Source organism: Electrona antarctica (assembly GCF_951216825.1).
Source record: "Electrona antarctica genome assembly, chromosome: 4".
NCBI classification, from domain to species: Eukaryota; Metazoa; Chordata; class Actinopteri; order Myctophiformes; family Myctophidae; genus Electrona; species Electrona antarctica.
Window position 1 is genome coordinate 48,176,717 of NC_136809.1, and position 15,620 is coordinate 48,192,336.

General features: G+C 41.7%; 1 protein-coding gene across 3 annotated transcripts in view; it reads right to left on the reverse strand.

Moving 5' to 3' along the window:
- atf7ip (activating transcription factor 7 interacting protein) overlaps window positions 1-14,579 on the reverse strand; it is a 57,935-nt gene extending 43,356 nt beyond the window's left edge. For 2 of the 3 annotated variants that reach the window (XM_079499185.1, XM_079499188.1), the window contains exons 1-2: window positions 14,072-14,579; window positions 13,864-13,955 (exon numbers count right to left, since the gene is read on the reverse strand). The gene's annotated coding sequence lies outside the window, so the exon portion shown is untranslated. Of the gene's footprint in view, window positions 1-671; window positions 784-13,863; window positions 13,956-14,071 lie in introns of those variants that run through there. The other variant, XM_079499186.1, reaches the window with a different exon arrangement.
- Between the last annotated feature and the right edge of the window lie 1,041 nt (window positions 14,580-15,620).

The window sequence follows — 15,620 nt, forward strand, 5'->3', positions numbered from 1 at the left end:
GTACTTCCCTGGGTCCTCAGCAATTCAAAATATTCACACGGCGGCCATTTTTATATTAAGTTAACCCGCAAACATGACGTGAAAGCAAAATGGCCGCTGTGTGAATATAGTCAATATTTAGATGACTTCAACAAAAATAGTCTGATTAACCACGTAAGCCCTATATTCTTCATTGTAAAACATGACAAGCCAAAGAAAATAGCAGATCTACAAGCTCACATGTCACGAGCATTACACCAGCCAAGTATGAAGTTTATTGGATGAACAGTTCTGGACATATGCAAAGGACAGACAGACAGAGATATAGATCTGTGCTATGTCGTCAGTACCCGTTTTTCTTTTTTTCTTTCGCGGGTGACACCCAGTGTGACTTTGCGACAGACAGGCTTATGTGAGTTGTGTGGTTGCAGCTGAAATCAATCTTCCTTAAATCATTTCCTGGCACTGTGCCAAGGTTTCAAAATAAGCCAAATTAGCTCCATTAATTGCCTTTCTTTGATGCACAGAGAGCCCTTATGTGGAAAACACTCACGTAAAATATAACTAGCACCAAACAAAAAATTCAAAGGGTATTAGCATTTTATGCTAGCAAACATACATGTTTGTTTAACATCAGGTCAAATTAACAATCAAGACAATAAGATATGCTTTCAAAATGAAGAGAGGTTCACCTCTGACAGGAGTAATATCAAGATGGCGGAAGGCCTTCCGTTGGATGTCATTCAAAAGTTGTTTTGTTCAAAGGAACACATGGCAAAGAGGCCTGATGCAGACTAGAGTGAGGCCAGGGGGAAAACCAAGAGGGAAGGGGGAGGAGCTCTTCATAGACTGTTCCATCACATTGCAGAGGGGTAGTTTTTTTATTTTAAGCTTTGTGGATATAATTGCCACAAAAGTGAACAGTTACTGACTTTAAAATAGCCCTACATAGTGCAAAACCGCCCCATTTATACCGCATGATGTGAAACAGGTGTTTTCTTCCTAGTGAGAATTTATGCAACGTATTGGCTATTACTTACCAACCAAAAAAACATAAGCTCAGCTTTAATATTTCACAGGCTATTTCCAGTTTTCCACAGTACAATATGAATTTTATTTCTCGACAAAGCTTAGCTAGCAGCGAAGAGCCGGACCTGAACTGAACACTCCCTGACATACTTTACTGATTCACCTCCCATCCCCCACACCAGAAGAACAGCCTCTCTCACATGCAGGCGGGGGTGGGTCAATGCTAGAGGAGGCCTCTCCCACAATGCAGAGGTGCCAAACATGGACCAAACCATTCTAGCAGAGGGGGGTTCTCCACACAAGAGTGGGGACTACAGAATCATAAAATGTCAATATAGCTTATAGAATCTTAAAATGACAACATAGCCCCTGCCAGATCAAACTTTCCAGTATACTGGACTTTTTAAGTTTTAGGAGTGTGATACAAATTGTAGGCTATAATTATTCGAGGAAACAGATAGGCCTACATGGGATTTGTATTAAACTGAAATATAAACACTGTAGTGTGTAACATTTTTCTTTCTCATCAGTCATCATTGCAGGCCAAATGGTTTTAATACAGTTTTTTTGTGTACTTCTTTGCCCACCCACATTCCATTTCTGCAGCAACTCAAAATGGCCACCCTTGTTGCTATGCTGAGCATGCTAAGCAACAAGCTTAGCACTTGATACAGACAAGTCAGAATAGCTATACAAAAGTAGATATACAAACCTCCCCCATATGCTTTTTGGTTAAAACGTAAAACATTCTGTAAATATCTTCACATTTGTGAATTAATATTTTATCTTTACCAGTTTATAGTTCAAAGAAAGCTGAGCAACTACTCATCTCTGACCTCCTGGATTTGTTTGTTTTTTAAATCGACACGATCGCTTATCTAAATTGCAATTGTGAACCTCAATGTAGGCCTATATGGCTCATCTAATCTGAATTTATGGCTCCATTTCTTGATACAGAGTAGAGCAACAGCCAGGTGGCTGCATGACATGGAGTACCGGCTGAACACTGCATGTCCTACTTAGTACCGTATCTGCTTTAACACTGGTAATCAAATGCATTTGATCAGATGACAACATATTATTTTTCATCAATCTTCCCAGTGTTAAGAGGCTGAACCATGAACAGCGAGAGTTTAGCCTGTGTTCCAATGCTACTGCGCACAGTGCGCATTCATCCCCTCCCCCGCTCACACGGGCTGCTGAATCTGGATTCACTGCAGCAACACAAAATGGCCACCATGATGTTTTGCTGAGGCTCGGCCTACCTCAGCTCTGGTAGCTATAATGATATCAGGCACCCTTCGTAGTGGAGCCTTCGTAAGGGCCGCACGTAAGCACCTGCGCAGGTTCTCTTTGGAAAAACGTGCCCAATATCAGTAGATCGCATCATTTCGAGTTACAGCAATGAGGCATTATTTTGAACTATGTCAGTTTCACACGTGTACATTTCTTACTAGCTCCCAAGCAAATCATGTGTATGCATGCATTCATTGATTTATTGGGTGAGCAGTGGAGGACTAAGCTTACCGTTTTAACGGTTTGCCATTTTTAACATAGCCTGAACTAATTCATCACATCATGTCATGCTACGTACACCACAGGTGTGCAATATTTTTCAAAATTGATTGTACTTTTAGCGATTGCTAGTTTTTAATGACATGATCAAAAACCACACGTTTACGCTTTGCCAGTCTTTATGTTTCTCTATTCACCCCTACATTGAATCATGATTCTGACCTAGCCTGGTCAGGTAATATCAACTCAAGTTCCAGATCATCTGAAATCTCACAGGCACGTGTGAATGATTTTCAACTGCTGAATAAATACATGTAATTAAAAATGACGTCATTCATCTCACTCCATGGAGGAAACCACAGAACTCAGCAGTCAGCAATCCATGACAGATTTGTTGATGTTCCATGTTGATGTTCCAACCATATCTAGACAAAGTCTTGAATATTTGAACTATATTGATGAAGATCATTCTAAAAAATAAAAAATAAATAGCTGAAGGACTCCCTTATGGTAAAGAAAGAAAAGTACCAGCTCAAGGACACCAGGAACAGGAAAAGCAGATTATTAAGATAAATAAAAAACACCAGGAATAAATCCATATTCTTACTCAGCGGATTAAGATTAATAACATACATTCCCCAGGGAGTGAAACCATTCTCCTTCACTTCACTTTCGTTCAGTACTTGAATATGAACCCGGTTGTTTTCTCTGGCATAGCCTACTGGGTAAATTTCCTATTCAACTAACATTAACATCTATAAGTGCCCCTCCTTCCTTTTGCATACAGGGAGTAGCTATGAAAAGCATATTTGTGTGCATGTTCTATGTGATCAGTTTTACACCTGTGGTTTCATGGTAATATTCCCACTGGACTCATTCAAGAAGAAGTAGGTCGGGAGTGGCTTATTGTCGGTATCAGCCGGTAACACGCAGGAGTCTATCCCCGTTACAATGCGCTACGGGTAAATTAAATTCAGTCAAGCTGTCTTCAAGACCCAAGCGTGGGGAGGTGTGGTTTACTTTGACATTTGAGCAGCTAACACAAGGTAATATTTTGTCTGTCCAGGTGGATATTTTTCCTAGATTATTTATTAAAGCTGCAATTTCTTACAATACATATAATACATATTAGATAATATGCCATAGCCTACTATCTACTAATTATATGGTTCCTAAAAAAAACAATACACAAATGTTCTCCGTCTCCAGCAAGCAATTGTCAAAACTAATTCTTCAAAAGATATACACTGTATGACTAAACTAACGCTTTACCAGACAAACGCTGCCTAGACTGTAGGCTGTTCTCTGAGTCTAGGCCCTAGAGAACGTGCACGTGATTTGTTTCCCAGTAGTTGAAGGCAGAGGGAGAGGGAGAGGGAGAAAAGGGAAGGGAAAGGGGAGGGGGGATGTGTGGGTCACAGTCACACATCCCCCCTCCCCTTGTGTGGCTGAGCCAGCAGCCACATCTGAATCAGGCGCAGAGTGATCCTTTACAGAATCACAGCACAGCTAAGAGAAACCATTCCGGTGTCAACAAAAAGCCACCAATCTCTACCAAGCCACAACAAACTATTCTGGTGTAAAATATCCATTTAACCTGGAATTCCCTGATTCGATACAAAGATGTATGTGTCCTTGTGAAATGTGTCAATATCTGGACACGCACTTTCACTAAATATTGTATCTATTAACTGATTACCAATCCCAAAACAATTCATAAATGTAAGCACAACTGATTTTAATCAGTTCGCGTAAGCTCTAGCTAGCTCCGCGCAAGCAGAAATGGAAACACAGAACGCCAGCACCCCTCCCCCACTCTAGCACAGTCTGTTGCACATACTCGGTTTCCAGCATGGACTAAACCATTCCAGCAGAAGGGTGCTCCATCCAGGGAAGGAGCTAGAAAATTAATGACAGGTTCAACCAGCAGTCTCTAGACTCATGCTAAAATGCTAAGTTAAACACCATATTGCACAAGTGAGAGGAGATGAATGTTTACATGGATTCCATTCATTGGTTTGGGGATATGTTAAGCTTGACCATGAAAAACAATCCGATTATTTATTTATGTTTTTCCACACAGCCTTTTTCTCCAATATGGATTATTTGTGCCCTAGTTAAGGAAAAAAACTATAATTTCACATGGCACCAACAGTGCCATTGTTCATTGCCATAGGGACTACGTTTGCTAAGAATGTGTGCTGTTCGCTACCTAGCAGTAATATTACAGCACTCTACAGTTTGGGGCGATTCTAGGATGAGAGTCCCTAATGAGGTGAGATGCCTACAGTGCCATGCAAACGTGTGCAACGCTCCTTATAAATCTGATTTCACGGTATAACAATTAATACATTCATTAAAACGTCTCTATATCCTACTATAAATTACACAAATATCTGCATGTTTTGTTTTGTCGGTGCTTCGTTTTTCTGCTTAATCCGTCCGACATTTGTTTAAACTTTGACTGTGTGGCCACCAGCGATATTCGGATGCAGTGAGCTTTTACTTCCGTTTTTCGGCTAGCTGAAAAGCAAGAAGAAAAATTGCTAACGCTAACATTAGCTCACGTTAGCTATCTTTCTCCAGAAACGTTAATATTGTAATGGCGATGCAGTGTAAAATCTGAAATGTAGATTTTTAGCTCGACAGTTTCATATCCATATAAAGCAATTAAAAATGCAATATCGCATATTTGGCAGCTGACGGGGGTGTTAATTAACAGATTAATCGCTTTCTTCTTTGTCCTTTCTATTAGTAACGCCCGACGCTCAGGACGAAGTATTGTCCTAAAGACGAAGTTTATTGATACGAGAACAGATCGCCTGGCTGTATAGCCCAGGCGCGCCTGCTGGGCTCTCCTCGGTGACGCGCAAGACTGAGACGTCATAAAAAAACTCCCTCCTCTGTTTAGCTGATGAAAACGAAAATCTTAAAACGTTCATAAATCGCGATCTAAATCATCCCGTCTTTTTCTGAAAAAAGATCCTGTGTTAGACGGCGCTCCGCGGTCCAGTCGCTAGTCTCGATAGATTTATTCTTGTCTCCCGTTGTTGTCGATCGATTCTAAAGTGCTGTGGCCATTGTTAGCTGCTACACAACATCATGAACTTCCGGCCGGTCCGTCCAGAAAAGGCGCCCGTGTTTATAAATCGACTGGGCGCATGAATGTAATGGATTAAATAGTTCCGGGCAATTAAAGTGTTAAAAGCCGTGATATTGCGTATTTGGCAGTTAGTGTATTAAAAGGCATTTATGTGAAACAATATTTAAAACATTTTAGGCATTTGTGTTGCCAAATAAGGAACCGCACTTCCACAAACAAGCCCAACACAAGCAACCTCACCTCGAAATACAAGTCAAAACAAACCGTGATATGGCCATATATATGCCTAATAAAAATAGATAAATGTGTCGGGCTTCACAGCAATATTCCGGAACAATCCAATTAAGACTTACCAATAGTTGTGGACCCGCTGAGATGGTGTCCAAGTAGGAATTAAACCGAGATGCCCCTGTAAGGTCAGCTACCTGGGTGAATGTCTAATATTGCCGATAGAGCTCAGTGGAATCTGTCTGTCTTAGAGGACACTCTGATTATCGATGATGAAAGAGAAAGTAATGTGAGGCTTCAATTTCCTTTATGTCTTAGGCTGCGTTGCTTGTGTCATTACGGTGATGTCATTCATATCCTTATTTGGAGCCCCCAATGTCAATCATGCCCAAAGATAGGGTATATGATGCCAGACTTGAGTAGGTCAATTATCTCCAGATATGGGGATGTCTGGATGAGTAGGTCGGTTATCTCCGTTTATGGGGTTCCAGGCATCCTGACTTGTGGTGGTCTCCATTTATGACTAATGCTGGCAAGTATGCTCTCTTTAAAATGGGCTTTTACCTGAACCAGGCGGTGGGGATATTTGCATGGGGATTCAAGTGTCCTTTGACTGCCATTAGACTGGAGCAGACTGTAACTGCATGGGACCATAGAGCTAAAAATAATAGAGAGGGCATGGAGTTGCTGACCCAGCATATACTCCCTTTTCACCCCTTTTTCCAGGTTTGGATAATGTGATAGACAGTGTATTTGGGGTTTATGCGACGTGTTGTTGCGTCGTCTCGCATGCGCAGTAGTGTCACATCCGTGCGCAACCCGTGCACAAGCTTTTGTGTCGAGCCCATCTATTTCCACTAGATCGGGATTGCAGCGAAAATGATCCAAGCACTCCATTCCATAAGTCCGCTCCAGCACTTCTATCCAGCAGATCCAGCATGTAGCAGCATGCAGAGGCACACAGAAGCAATACACAGCATAGAGCATAAGTGCTGTATCGGATGGGTATTGGTATCGGTATGGATGCTGCCATATCGGTATCGGATCGGAAGTGAAAGATCTCAATCGCTGCATCCCTATGAATTTCTCCAGCAACTCTCAACAAAACAAGGCCAAACTCGTAAATAAGTGGACATGGCAACAATGTTCACTGAACAGTTTTTCCACCGGTTGAGGAATAAGAATGCAGGCATACAGGGTGACGGGATATTGACAATACAAGTTGCATATTCCCACAGGAACAGCGGGTAAATTGAAGGCATTTTAAGTAGGAGGGAACAGTATGCGAGTGTCTCAATATTATGGTGCAAGATGTCACGTTGCCTTTAAGCTAAGCTTTGTATGACATTTTCATTCCCCAGTTTCACAATGACTATCCCTCCTCCAGTCACCAGCCTGAAAGGTGAAATTCCTGCAGGTGGTAACGTGGGTCTCCTCGAGAATTTATGAGGGTAGTGACCCCACTTCACTCTACATGCTAACAGCACCACCACCAGTTAACCAGGGTGGTCAAGTAAGAATTCCTGGAAACAGAAGACACCCTGACCATCACCACTCAAGTCCACTATGCAGTATGCACCTCTGTAGATTAACATCCATGAAACATCCAAAGATGTGTTTGAAAAATGCATGTCTGACTCCAGGTGAAATGCAGAATGAACCAGTAATATAAGTCTGGGATCAGTGCACGCTGCATCATTCTCACCACAGATCTGAAATGTCTCCATGTCCTTGAGATGTTGAACCATTATGAAAGACAAGATGTCTCTATATGTGTACCATACAACGGGAGGTTGTATTACCTCTTGGACTTTATTCATTTTTAGCATGATTGCTGTTAGTTGGTCTTGCCTTGTGGTATAGCATAGTAGAGCTTAACCATGGAGGTGCTTAGTGATGGCTTCTCTTTATGACATGCCTTACAAAAGATAAATGCACTGGACAATTAACAATTAATAACTTCTATCCATCTATAACAGAAATCTCTGTCCATCTTTGTATATATCGTTGATGACCATGGATGCGTTAATCTGACTCCGCCAGATTGAAGAAGATTGCTTCACACCCGTTTCACAAACTACTTCCATCTGGGCTCACTGAAGCCCAATCGCTGAAGAAAGTGGGCCTTTTTTTGTTAAAGCTAATTGGCAGGTGATTGGCAGATCCCACTCGTAGCTGGCGCTGACAACTGGCATGGTCATCGTGACGGGCATTCAACCCAGAGCGATTGTTGCCCTTGAGGGGAGATGCAAGCAGCATTTGCTATAGCAATATTTTGGCCTTACAACCCAGATATCGTTGTGTGAACTTCTCACCACTTTGGCGGGTCCTACTTCCAGGGAACCAGTCCCATTTGAGTAGTATTTTATATGGTCCTTCGAGCCGGATTATGGCGTACTGCAGTAACAGGATGTCGAAATCCTCTAGTAATGGTGGTAGAACAGCTCTCCGAGGAAGGAAGCTTGTGCGAACGGCCCCATGGAGTGGAAGAAGGGCAGCCGGGAAATTAGTCTGGATAGCGAAGGCTAGACAGCCGAAGGACAGATCCATTAGAGTGTTACAGCAGCAGGTGAAAGAACTGGTCTGGGAAACTTCTCTCCTCCAAGGGCTGTTGGTACTGGCTGTCAGATGTTAGTGCAGCCTAGCCCCTAAGTACTGGGACCACTATCTCCATCAGTGCTACAGATGCAGGAGAACCATAGTGATACCCATCCCTCAACGGGGTGGCAAGGGTTTCGATCTTCAGTTCTTTATGACCTACCAGAACATCGAAAAAGAAAGCAGTATTGCCCATATTGGATGGCGGTGCGCTTTTAATGGGGTGGCCTGTAGGGCCGACGTATACTGTTCAAGCCCTCTTGATGTTGTAAAGATTTCCACAAGAAATCTGGGGGTGGCTGTAACGAAGGCTCTCACTCACTCTCACAAAAGTTCCATATATGGAGACGACAGACATCTAGTGCTGGCATCAGGTCAATGTAGAAACACCATATATGCCTCACCGGCCGAACACGATACACACAACAAAGCACGTCTTTCATGTCCCTTGCGCGAGAACAACCTCCATCATGTCCTGCCGACTACGCCAGATGTAGTTATTCAGACGCGAGCTGTGATCGAACCTCAGTCTCCCACTCGGCATACCGACTAACGGCCAACCTACCGTGCCAATAGAGCTGAGCCCGATTGTGTCTTTTCTAGGGTACTTTATCAACATTCTGGATATTCTTTTTTTTTTGCAGGAACAGACAATGCCAATCAACTTCTGCCGCATAAAATAAATCAGTTTTCCCCAGATTTTATTGAATGCTCTGAATGGCCGACAGTTAATCAGGTGTTCCACAGACTAAATCAATGTCAAACTTTTCCAATCAATCACTGGATCATTAAGAGCATGTAAACAACTTTCCAAAAGGTTGCTTGCCAAACTAAAATGTGTTTAAAGGTCACATTAAGCAACACAATCTGTGTTTACATTAATCACCATTTTCCCTGATGAAACAGATTAAGTATAAATACATTAATTTATTGATAAATGTAACCTTTTATTTTGTATATGAAGTGCAACACATTTCAAGTATAAATTAAATAAAAAATAAAAAACACAATCGTCTACCAAATGGTTATGAAAGTAAAGTAAAAACTTTGTTTCCCAGGGTCAAATATATTTTCCCTCGAACACCAATGACCACTCCAAATGAACCAGTTCCAGCCAGCTGAAACTGGAACGTTTATGCAAGTTGGCTAAAATATCAAAAAGCAGGGGTTTAGATAGATACTAATTGTGATGAAGTATAATGAAGTGCTGCACGATTCTTGCTCAAATGTGAATCTCACACAATTCTCATTTTTTCTATGAAAGTATTTATTGTCTTTAGTCTGTAGTTGCTGAATGTTACTACATTCAAAATGGCACACCTGGAGCCAACTAATGTGGCTTCAAACAGACACTGCAGTTCTAAATGCACCACACTGCAACCCGTTGTGAGCTTGTAGATCGGCTATTTTCTGTGCACGACACCGGCATGCAACCAAGTATAAATCGCCCTTTACTTTCACCTTCAACAGACTGTGAAGACAAATAACGACGAAATTGTTGCCTCGAGTAGCGAGCCCACTGTCGTCTTTATTCCCGGGACCGTGTTCCTGTTCGGCTGTAATGTCATGTGGGTCAACCAGTGGGAAGACAGAGGGAGGGGGGCTGTGACGTCATGTGGGTCAATACGTCATCATCGAGTACAGAACTACTTGAGCCTACACTGTTTCCAGTAACCTATGACGTCATCACTGTATACTAATAGAGTATACAATATTCATACTGTTCCTGTCAATCTGTGAACTTAACATATTAGTAGGGAAAAGTATGTAAACTTAAAGGACCACTTCACCACTTTTCAACCTATCTTCATATAATAGGTCCTCACTAATGATAAAATGGCGCAAATTTCGCATTGCAACTTTTCAGGACTAGAAAGCCTGCAGTTTCTATTAGCTTGTATTCCCCATCGATGATGTCACTGGAAGACGGTTTCTGAACTGCCCACAGCCCTCCTATGAGACACAGACAGAGTAGAAAATAATTGCGCCATTTTTTCATGATTATTAGTGAGGACCTATTATATGAAGATAGGTTGAAAAGTGGTGAAGTGGTCCTTTAAGTAATATACTAGCATTTATTTATAATTCAAAAGCACCTTACCTCAAATAGAAAATAAATAAAAATAATTAAAAAAAAATCACACTTGTGTGAAGTGAGGGGCGCTCTTATCATACATCATCATCATTCCGGCCAATCACTTTTGGCGTCCTCACTTTTCTGTCAGCTATTGGAGTATGTTCCTCGTCCTACACAAACATTAAATTCCCATTGACAAACACTTTTACGTCACGTTACCTACCCATCCCCGTATTTCAATCCATACCTCCCGTGTTCTAATCCTACTTGCACCACTAACAACTTATTTTGGCGATAAAGTAACGTTTTAGACTGCGATACAGTCTGTGAGGTTAGGGTCAGGATTATGGTAATGCAGTTACCACACTGCTATTTCCTGTCAGAAATACATTTATCACAATGTATTTCTATCAGAGATGCGTTAATCAGATGGTTATTCTGTCAGAAAGATATTTATCACACTGTATTTCTATCAGAAAGACTCGCCCCTATATTTCTGTCCAAAGCAGCTGAGGGCTGATTTCACCCTGCTAGGACAGCCATTTTGTAGTGATTACATGAAACATGTAGTTACCCAAGTCACCAATAGAGGGTGCTAATCTGAACTACAGTGCAACAACCAAACGGTACTAAAATAGATCCACACTCAGACCATGTATAATGCAGCAAGGAGAGAAAATGGCAGACATTTTTTCAGCCACAGGCATGCATCAGTTTTGATTGTTGCCATGGTATCAAAACCAGAAATCACTGGTGTGCATCAGTTTTGATCGATATCAAACCAGTAATCAAATGTTATTGTGGGGGGTGCTTTTGCGCACGTACGTTTTTTATTATTATTTATTTAGCAGTTGTATATCACGACGGTGGGGGGGGGGGGGGGTGCACAACCAACCCTCAGGGTGCACCTGAGGGTTGGTTGACACCGAAGGTTTTACTGAGGAAGAAGGCTGGACACAAGTACCAGAAGTTTTTTTTTTTTTAACTGCCAGTCTTGACTGAGGTGGTTAGATGGTCCGGTTAGGGCCCCCTTATGCCCCCCCCCCCCCCCCCCCCCCTGGCAGACTGGCTTCCAGGTGTACTAGAGCTAGAGCTAGTACCAGGTGTACTAGCTCCAGTATCACTGCAAGACAAAGGCACTATTTAATAATATGGACGTTGCACAATGTGCCACAACGCTAATAAACCAATACAATTCTTCTTTCTGAGTGATAACATTAAAGGACAATCAAAGGTGTTCACATTCCCACTCAAACTCACTGACCTGTTTCAAAGTACCGATACTACTCAAAAACAACAGACCACAGAATTAATCAGAATGTAGTATTTGTAATTGGTAATTTGCCATTGGTAATTTGTCATTGGTAATTTGCACCGAAGCTTTGAATTAAAATAAATAGATAAAATGTTTTCAACAACAGCCTTTGAAATTCAATATACATTCAATATACAATTCTCAATGATCGACAATACAGCATAGGCAAATTTGAGGCCTTTAAAAATCAGAACACAACACCGGCCAATAGGCATTCATAAGCTGAAGCAAACAAACAAGTGGGAGGAGCATTTCGAGTCTGTTCTTGGTTTTCTGCTGTGGAGAAAGCAGAGTGTCGGGTTACCAGTGTCCCACGTGAGCAGACACACTAGACAAAGTGGGGGAGGGGAAACTACTAGAAGCAGGTCTGTACCATGTCCTGCTAGTCCGTAAAGTCAAAGTCTACACAGCTCAACAGTGTGTTTGTGGGACAAATTAAGTCACAGTTGAAATCCCATTGAATAATGCATAACCTAAGATTTAAGTTTAAGTCTGTGGACTGTCAAACAAAAATGTTTAAAAAAAAAAGAACAAAAAATCTTTAGTGGAGACAAACAGTGTCTTAAACATATGCACTTTTAACATATTTTTTAATAAATCAATAAATAGGCATACCGTATACAGCCTAGAAAACAGGACTAAGAATGACTAGGAGGGGGGGGAAACAGTTCAGCTCTTTAAGCCACACCCCCTTTCTAGACCAGAGCTGCATGGAAAAGTACTGCAGGAATGTACCACTGTCGGCTTAGAGGGGTGCAATGTTCAGAACACTAAAGTTGCTCAACATGAGTGAGCATACCTTTCTTTTATTTATTTAATGACTCCAATTGAATATCTGTCACTCTGTCTACTTTGACAAAACAGCAGCTATACAGGAAGTGATTTGTGGCCATTCAATGTTTGTGTTTACACAAACCCTCAAAGCTGGACATAGGAGGGGCTAGCGCCCCTCAAAAATAAAGTTAAACTAAATTTATATTAAGACACCTGGTAGAAGAAAAAAAAAGATTTATTTTGCACTCCTGGTTTTGGTTGTTTTAAAAGCAACCTTTTGGGCAGAATTGACACTTTCTTTGTCTTGTCTGTCTCTCGATATGCCCAAATATGGAGATGACTGACATGGCATTGACGTCATGTTGTTTAATATCATGCATATCAAGTTAAAGCAGTGTGAAAGTATGGACAAAAACATTTAAAAAACCGCAAGCTGTATTTGCATTCACTTCTTCACAAAATATGGAAAGCGTATGCATCGTTACAGTTGATGTGGTGTCACTGAACCATGTAACATTCATTTTGAACAGAGAGCTGGATGAAACCAATTGTAAAGCTAATTAGCGCTAACGAAATGCATATTTTGTACGCCGACTGCTAAATACATCAGCTAGCTTCCAAGTCCTTCCTGCTTGATTCTTGACCAGCAGGGGTCACTACAGACATGTTATCAATCGTGTACTGTACTTCCCTGTGCTTGCACACGCAAACTGTTAAAGGACGACTTCAAACATTTTTTAATGTATCTTAATATAATTGGTCCTCACTAATGCTCATTATAGCATTGTAAAAAAAAAACTACTCGCTCTGTGTTTCAGAGGAGGGCTGTGAACATTTCAGAAACCCGTCTACCAGTGACATCATCGATGGGGAATCCAAGCCAATAGAAACTGCAGATTTTCAATTCCCGTTAAGTTAGCATGTTATAATGAAAGCCATTGTTATCGTGTTAATTAAAAAAAAAGACTGGAGGATATGAAGATAAGTTGAAAATGGGTGAAGGCATCCTTTAATAAAGTATTCAACCCACCAACCAATCAACCTTACCGACTTGCAATCAAAATGCAAATATAGGTTACTACTCAGTAATAAACTATGCTCATTTCTCATTATCCTCCTTAGTTTGCAGAAGACTACTGCACAACACATACCCATGGCATGATGCACCCTGCCTTGTTGTTTATGCACAGGCTAAGCCAATGCTAATATGCTAGCATGCAAGCAGCTTACTGATAGGTTACTCACCGGGTGTTGAACCACAGTGTTGAACGAGCGACGGTTCCCCGCGAAATCGCGTCAGTGCACGAACTCTCTCCTCCTCTGCACACTTCCGGAGCCTGCATTCAAAACGTGACAGTTAGAGATTACAGAGCGGAGTGGTTTGGTGTTGCTGCAGTGAGGAGGAGAACTCGTGAATGATTATGACTAGTGCATCAAAATAAAACAACCTTACCGACGCGACGGTGCATTCAAGAGCTGTTCCGGCGTCGGACTCTTCTCGGTTCTCAGTGCACACAACACGGTTCGGTCCTGTCGGCACAGAAACAGACTCCTCCTCTTTTCGTCCTGAGCGAGCCAGACGTCAGCCAGGCAGCAGTGGGGGGAGGAGGGGGGGCTGGGGCTGTTACAGGCAAGCCAGAGAGAGAGAGCTGAGCGAAAGAAGAGCAGTCCACAGGAAAAACAACACGTGTAGATGTTTTCCCCAACCAACTTTTTAGTCTCAGTCTTGGCCGATCCTGGTGCCGAAGCAGTTAGATCTGACAAGGTGAGTATTTGGCAGTTAGGACGTGCTCTGCGTTTCTGGACGGGTCGTCTACGTGAAAGTTGTTATGTAGGGTTTCTCTGACGACAACCCTAGTTGTGACAGTCTAGCTAGCTAGACGACTGAAACACCCTCCACACAGACCGAACCGTCGGTCGATCGCGCCGATGGGGAGAGGGAAAAAAGGGCAGAAGCAACTTGTGTGGGGAGGGGGGAAGGGCGCAGTTTGTGGAGAGAAGAAAAAAGACGGGGGAGGGGAATCGGTCAATGGGAGGAGCCTAAAGAACAGCCTGAACACTTTGTCCTCCTGAAACTGGCATGGAGAAATCGGTTCGGCCATAACCGATGTCAGTCTGAATAATGCAGACTGTGAACTTAACTAATTAGTAGGGAAAAGTATGTAAACTTAATTAAGTATACTAGTCTTTATAATGCAAAAGCACCTTAGTCTCAAAGAGAAGTAAAGATATGGTACAATGCATTTGTAATATAACATCTAATGCTTTTCTGTTTTTCTGTGTTAAATTTGGTGGCCAATCCATATTCTCATAATAATAACTTTTTCAGCCATTGTAGTAATGCGTAGCCTATTATATAAGGACAGCCATTTTGTTGCTTCATGTTTGTGACTACAGGAAGCATGTAGTTACCCAAGTCACCAATAGGGGGTGCAATTTGGTAATGTTCTCCACAAAATGTTACTGATTGTACTCATCTAGTTGATACAAATGTGGGATAGGGGTGATTTTTGAAAATCCAGATTCACTATCTTACTAAGAAAAAAGCATGACAATGAAGACAAAATAAAACTAACACATTTCAATAAAAGCTTTTGAAAAAAAATGTGGCTGCCCTGCGCACAAACACACAAATTGCACACAAGACAATGGACGTGTACACTTGGAAATCATACCAGGTAACTTTCTATACAAAGATTGGTAGGCTATACTTATACAGTGATCGCACGAGAAGGTACGCACATCTCTGCATAGTCTGCAGTAGGCATAGGATTTCTGGGAGAATGGTATGATTTTATAGTTTGATGACACTCAGTGGCAAGGAAATAATTACGAATATGCTTCTTTGGTGATCAATACGATCTGATTCAGTCTAATAAAAGCCCAGGGTGACATTCATGTTTGTGTGTTTTCAATTGTCGTACTCTTGTCTAAGATCGCCAAATTCAACATATTGACTCATTTCCCAATAGTGGACCAGTATTATAAATTAACTGTGCAGA